Below are 7,780 nucleotides of genomic sequence, written 5' to 3' on the forward strand. Positions count from 1 at the left end.
GCGTCAGTTGTCAGTTGCCCCATCTGGCTCAGCAGGGGTCCAATGTTGCCTCTGCTTTTCCTCCGGCTCCCCACATATCTGAAAAAGGACTTCTTATTGTCCTTGATGCTCAAAGCTAGCTGGAGTTCAGTTGCAGCCTTGGCTTTCCTGGTCTGCTCCCTACAGGACCGGACCAGTGCAGAATAATCCTCCTTGGAGGTGACTCCCATCCTCCACCCTTTGTAGGCCTTTCTTTTTAGCCTCAGGAGATCTGCTAGGTCCCTGGAGAGCCAGGGGGGCTGCTGTGCCCTCTTGCTGCCTTTCCTCCGAGATGGAATAGACTTAGTTTGTGCATTGAGGATCGCTCCCTTGAGGAGCAACCACTCCTCTTGAACTCCCCTCTCCCTGTGGTCACGGTCCCTTAGGGCCTCACTGACAAGCCTCCTGAGCTTGTCAAAGTCGGCTTTCCTGAAGTCAAGAACTTCCGTGTTGCTGACTGATTTGCCAGCTTTTCGGCGGATGGTGAAGGTGATCAGCTCGTGGTCGCTGTCACCCAGCTTCCCATCGATCACTAGGTCGCCGACTAGGTCATCCCCAGTAGCCAGTACCAGGTCGAGCAGCGCTTTGCCTCTCGTTGGCCCATAGACTTCTTGAGTCAGGTAGAGGTCATCCACGCATGAGAGGAAGCTCTGCGACCGCTCAGATTTTGCTGAGCGATCCTCCCATGAGATGTCCGGGTAATTGAAGTCACCCATGACAACCATGGTCCTGGAGCAAGCTGCCTCAGCCAGTTCCTGGGCAAACTCCTGGTCAAGCTCAGGACTTTGGGTGGGAGGTCTGTAGTAGACTCCCACCATTGTGTCCCCTGTGCCGTGATAGTTCTTATGTTAACAGCTACTGTAGTTAGTTCCAGAGTCATTACTGTTAAATATATGTTTCTCACTCAGACTTATTCACAAAATCTAGCCTTCGTGAGCATCTCGACAGTACCTCTGGTACTTCCCGGTCATATCTGCGCCTCGGCTAATATGACCACAACTGAGTTACAGTTTTTTGCCAGAGTCTGCACAGTCATCAGGGCGGTGACATAGAAGAGAGCTATTACCAGGAATGACCAAGAGACTGTCAATTTGCAGAAAGAAGGATAGTTTAAATAGTGGCACACCAGACTATTAAAAAGGAGAAGGGGTCATTAATATCGGTGGAGTGAACATAAGAACATAAGGATTGCCATTTTCTGGGTCAGACCATAAGTCCACCTTGCCCAGTCTCCTGTGTCACACGGGGGCAGAAAGCGGATGCTGAAAGGGAGAGTGAGCAGGGTATGACCAGGGTTTTTTTCCCTAACCTTGTTTCTCTCTCATTTGCAGCCTCCAGCATTTAGGGTGCCCATACATGTGCACAGAGGCTGCTCCTACGCACTGTAATTACATTAATTGAGTCTGCTGGAACATGGTAATTGCCGTGCCGTAGCAGACTCCAGCGTCATGTGTATCAGCGTCCCTGTGCTGCAGAAAGGTGGCAAGGGCACTTTAACTAAAGCTTGTTCAACGGGCTTAATGTGCCCCCTCCACCATTTTTCAGTGTGGGGTCGCTGATACATGTGATGCTCTGAGCACTTTAATTAAAGCGGCTCTTGGAGCTGTGCCTTAGTAGAAATACCACCCCCTGCTCCCGGGAAGTTGGTTTTAAACTTTGGCTGGAGAAGGAATCAAAGTGGGGTGCAAGGGGGTGAAACTGCACCACTGCACCCCCCTGGACTCACCCCTGACTCAAGGCACTCCTTACTAGAGTCATGGACACCTCCTCCCCTCGGAAAACATCAGCTCTTAGCTTTCACATGATTTTTGATTATAGAGCAGTTGTGTTGCAAAAAGCTCAGGAAGACCGGAGCAGGGCAGAGTGCTTTTAAAACAATGGCTTCCTATTTGAAATCTCTGGGTTTATCTTGGAAATCATGTTGCACACCTAATAGTGGCAATGTGGTGTGGCACCCCGAAAGGATCTCAAGGCACCCCAGGGTGCCATGGCTTCCTGGCTGAGAACCACTGGTCTAACCTGTGGTTCGAAACCTTTAATGATGGCGATCTGTCAACCTCCCCGGCTTGTATTCAAAATCTGACATTTCATGGAATAATTTGATGGTTTTCAGCCTTGTTAGACTCAAGGCCCCTCTTGGGAAAGGCCAGTTCTTCACTCTGACTTGTTCTTTGGCTGCAGAAAAACAGGAGAACAAGTCTTCTGTGCAGAGAACTGAGAACAGGGCAGAATGGTTTGGATCCTCTGGATTTCTATTTGAAATCTCTTGGTTTATCTTGTGAATCGTGTGTAGGCATTTGCACGATTAGTGCGGGGCACTCTTAAAATTATCTTATGGCAACCCCAGGCTCTGCCACAGCACCCCAGGCTCTGGATTCAAGGGCAGAGTGCAGGGGAGGTGGCTAAAATCACATAGTTAGGCATTTCCACATAGGCATCATTATTTCATAGATCAAAAAAGTCCAAGTCAGCAGCCTGGCAGCTGGGACTTGCCAGCTTCTCTAGCCCACAGCCTACAAGGGTGGGGTATGGCCAGCATAACATCCTTTGATGCCCCGGCCCGAATCACCAAATACCATTTCTAGCTGGGGAAAGCTTTCGATACAACTCTAGAGCATGCCTCAAGCTCACACCCCTGGAGCCACAGTGGGACCCCTTGATCACTCTATCACCGCATGTCATACAGAAAGGGTAGATCATTAACTAAAGCAAACCACATATGCGGTTACTGATTTTCAGGATTTTATAACAAGAGTCACAAGGTGAGGATTTTTAAAAGACCCATCTCCTGGTCCTGGTTATGGAAGAATCTCTGCTTTCATTTGTAAAAAAAAAAGGCTTTATGTCTTAGTCAGAAGAGAAAATGAAAGGGGGTTTGATAACAGTTTTGAAATATCTGTAGGGTGATTATGGAGAGGATGGAGATAACTTTCCTCTGTGACCCTAGAGGGCAGAGCCACTAATAATGGCCTCAATCTGCAGCAGCTGGATTTTAAATTGGAGATTAGGAAGAGCTTTCTGACTATGAGGGTGGCCACGCATTGGACCTGACTGGTTAGAGAAGCTGTGGGATCTCCATTCCTAGAAATTTTCCACATGTGGCTGGGATGGGTTAGTCAGGGATGGTCCTGCCTTTAGCAGGCGGCTGGACTAGATGATGCCTTAAGGTCCTTTCTGGCCCAACTTTCCTTTCACCATGCAAGTGCAGCTAAGGCCAAAAACCAAAAATGAGAAAAAAGACTCTTTTTTTGGTCTTAATCACATCATTTTTAAGCCACTTTCCTTCTTGTGACACTCCCAGGTGGCAATACTGCAAGTGTGCACACACAGACAGACTCACAGGACACAGAAACAGCCAGCAACTTCTTAAACCACCACCTTGTATCAATGCATCTGTAGCTGACCATGTGAAAGAGGAAGACTGGGATGTAAAAAGGGGATTTACAGAGATAAAGTGGGTCGGGGTGCATAACCAGCATTGCAAGGGGTGAAAGTGCAAAGAGCAGAAGAGGGTCTACATTACAGCAGTAGTGCAACGAGGGATGGGTGAAGAGGGGGGAAGCACGGTGCTGGGTTGGAGGTAGGGGGGTGCCAGAAGAGAGGCAGCTACATTGCTACTCTACCAGCTGCAAGCGCTGTGATAAATGGGGGAAGGAACCAGAGGGTGAGGGCCCACCCTGCCATCAAATGAAGAGTTTTATGTCTTTGCTCAGCATGGCATTCAGCAATGCCTTTGGAGGGCTGGCAAGAGGCTTAACTCCTTGGCTGAGGGACATCTGTCCCCAGAGCTCCTGGGGTCCTATAGCTCGGACTTTCCCCCTTATCTCCCCACCCCTCTGTGCAGCCAGAGCCCAGGTCCCCAAGGTGGACTTCAAACCTGGGGACACTACCATAGCCTAAGGTGCCCAAGACACAAACCCTACCAGGTATGCCCCTGCATTTCAGGGGAATCTTGCCTGAAAACCATTAAACTCTATAATAGTCTCCTCTTTGGAAGTGGAGGAAGCCACATTAGCACAGAGCAAGAGAAAATGCAAGGTAGGAAGCAGTGAGATGGGCTGGAAGACCTAGTGGAGCTTTTCCTCCTCTGTCCTGCATCATTCACATGGGCCCGTATTCAAATGTTCAGTCCAGAAATCACTGCAATATTTAGCTCTGCCGGCTGGACCAGGGCAACCGGTACAGGGAAACCTGTATATCGTGGGAGCCCCAGTTCTTGGGGCTGGGCTGGGGGATTAACCTGCCTGTCCCAGCTGTCCAGCAATCCAACATTACTGAGTGTCATCCCCTCGCTGCCCCGTGCAATGGCGTGCACTGCAATAATGTTTGGAGTTCAAATGTGGGATTAGGGCTGGAAGATGGGTGGTAGCGCAGGAGCCGGCTACCTCAGGGTGAGTAGCAGCATGACAGCGTGGGCGGCCCCCAGAGTCAAGATAACCCCGGGCTATTTCAGGAAGGGGAGCAAAGAAGCCCAGCAGAAGACAAACGTATGCACTGCCTGAGGTCTGCCTGGCAGATAACCCCCAAGGAAAAATGACCATTTATGGGATGGGATCTTCAGATGCAAAAATCTCCAGGAGGGGTAGAGAGTCTTAAAGAGAGAAGCAAGGTAGGCAGTTTTGTACAGAGGGCACAGTCAGGAGAACTGGGCTCTGCAATATAGGAGGCATCTCATGCCGCACAAGGGCTGGCTGTCACAAGCAATCCCAGGAGCAGGGCAATGAAAGCATCTCACTGCTACCTATGAGCACGTGGCAGGGAGGTGGCAGTGATAACAGAAAGGCCAGTGCTGTTAGCATAGTGGACTCAGGGAACCTGGATTTAATTCCCAGCTCTGCTATGGACTCCTGGTCGCGCAATCCCTCTGTCCCTCAGCTCCCTATGTTTAAAATGCAAAGGGGCTGGTCCTGACTCCCCTGGGTGTGACTCCCCTGGGTGTTCGCCTGGAGAGCAGAGAGCTGCATCCAGCTCCCGGTTCCTGCATGGGTTGGAGGTGAGGCAAAATAAATCACCCGGGTCTGCATCCTCAAAGGAGCTGCCTGATTGAGACAGGCACCTGGTAAGGTAGGACGTGGGGGGCACTGGGAGATGTCCCTTTGCTCAAGATGTCCACCCTTGTAGCTGATCTCCAGGGAAGCGGGCCGACGAGATGCTGAATGCCAGCATTTAGGACCTGCTCCTCTCTCCTGACTCCTTGACAGCACTCAGGTGCGTTAAGGGTGCATCTCAAAGGTGCAGACCTCAAACGTGTTGCACTGGCTTCCTCTGTGTTCAACGGCCCCTTCCATTCAGCCTGAGACCCCAGAGGTAGCGCTCAGCCCAGGGCAAAGCTTAGGGTATTTAGATGTGGGGAGTCAGGGGGGAATCTTGGCTGCAGCTCCATTAACATCAGAGCCCATTTTAGGGACAAAGCGAGCTCAAGGCCCCAGGGCCACTAAACTGAATTAGTGCAAGCCATCTAATGTGCAGAGAAGGGGGGTGGGGGCATGCCCTGTCCTGGGGCTGGAGACCTGGAGTCTAACACTCCCCGCACTGCTGAAATGCAGCCACTTCTGGGGTAGTTACTCCATTCACTCACATTTGATCAGTCTTTTACGTTCAGACCCTGAGCTCTGCTGAAAAGGGACACTTCTTTTTTGAAGCACCAGATGCAAAGAGGTTTTCAATGGCTCAGTGATCCCATGATCCTATGAGCATAACCAATAATAAAAATCCTACTGCACGCTCATCCCTCACACTATGAGAAACTTCTGCCCTGCACTGAGATACAAATGACCGTGTCTGTTTGTACCCACTGTATATTCAAGAAGTACATAGGTACATATACTTATGTACCTATATACAATGAGTACATATGTACACTGTATATACAATGATATGCACTGGATCCCACCCATGTAATATATCCTAATGCTGGAGCAGGTTTGCGAAGCAAACACCAATGCTACTATCACTTCTGAACCGAGTCTCAAAGCAAAACTTTGGCACGTAACTGCTGCATGCAATGCAACTGCATTAACACTCCCCGAGCCCCTTTCATATTGAAGGATCCCACAACACTGTACTTTTCCAGACTACTGCATGCATTTTGGGCACACTACTGAGATATTATGATTATTAACAAAAATCTAAGTGGACCCAAGAAATGGACTCCAGCAGATTTCTGTCCGTGAGAAATGGGTCTGACGGTCTCCGTTCACTGACAAGCCTTAAGTTTTCCCCGCACACCACTGAAATGACTAGACTATTGATTGGACCGGACTGAATGGGATTGATTAGAAAAGCAGGTCAGAGCTGAGGGGCATTGGCAAAGCTGCATGTGGCTGGAGTCCAGCAGTGAAAGAGCAGGGGATGTTTCAGCCCAAGACGAGGGGGTAGGTTAAGATTGGAGTATTGGAGGCTGTGGCATGTCAGGATTTAGGAGCATGGGAAGGGCATTTGGAGGGGCAAAGCAGAGAAAAGGGAATGACGTGGATGAATGCTGTAGTCCATTGGTAGCGGCATAGGGGCCTTCTAGAGAGCCACATCATCTCTCTGTGGTTAGCGCTAACATTTGCATAATGCAAATAAGGGGGAGAGGAGAGAGAAAAGCATTAGACAAACAAACAAGCAGCCCATTAAGACAGGGCAGGCGGGCGGCTGGACACACTTCCCATCAATAGCCATTGGAAGAGGCCTGTATCTCTCTTGGCAAGTCTCTTTTACTCAGCCAGCTAAATAGATGTCTCTTTTACCAAGCCGGTGCCAGTGGAAAGTTCACTGCCTGAAAAGATCATATAATTCCCATCACAAAGGCCCTGGGTTAGCTACACAAACTGCTGGCAGGGATCTGCTGGCCACCAAGCTGGATCTGGGATTTTTTTCCCCTTTCCATGTTTGTTGAGCTAGGGATAAATGTTACCCCAACTGACCCAGGGGAATCCCTTCTTTGAGCGGCACCATCCTCCAAAACCTGCTTCCTTTAGTGGAAAGATTCCCACTGAGCTCAGTGAGCTTCAGATTGGCTCCTGGATAGCCTTATATTAAAAGGGCCACAGAGTGCTATGGATCTCTCCAGGCCAAACCCACCTTCGTGGGGACACTCTGCTTCCCAAACTCCATAACCACCTTTCTGTCGATCATCTCTGCCTTTTTCCCCTTCTTGCTTCAGCTAAGACGTGCAACAGGTCAAACCCTGGCAGGGCAAAGCATTGTTTGAGCCCTTCCCCGGCCCAGAAGAATTCACTATTTGTTTTAGGGATAAAAGCTGCAACTTCCCCACATTCTTCTCCCGTTTCACTCTCCATTAACCGCATCACCCTGTCATAACAAAGCGCATTGAGTTATTACAGGCCAGGCGAGTTGCTTTAAGCCGAGCACCCGGGTGGTGGAGAGGCTTTCTTCTTACTGGTCTGCAGTGAAAATCCCTTGATAGCTTGGCTGAATCTCATAAGCCAGGAGGGCTTTGCTGGACTGGCAGGGAGGGCACTAAACTGGGAACTGGGAGACCTGCATTGGTCTTTGGCTCAGTTGCTCACCTGTGTAGTCTTGTGTAAGTCACCTTTGCCTCTGCTACCTCTGTGGCCCTTTGCTTTGCAGACTCTTCTGGACATGAATTGTCTTTTGGGACATGCCGAACACGGCTGTCTAGCAGGAAGGTTTTTCGGGAACACCAGAGACACGAGGCAGACCTGTCCTGTCCTGTCCTGCCCCTGAACCTGTACAGCCCCTGGTGCAATGGGCATCTGATCCTTTCTTAGGGCTGCAAGGAATTGCTGAACAT

Source organism: Alligator sinensis, unplaced genomic scaffold (genome assembly GCF_000455745.1).
Source record: "Alligator sinensis unplaced genomic scaffold, ASM45574v1 scaffold268_1, whole genome shotgun sequence".
Taxonomy (NCBI): domain Eukaryota; kingdom Metazoa; phylum Chordata; order Crocodylia; family Alligatoridae; genus Alligator; species Alligator sinensis.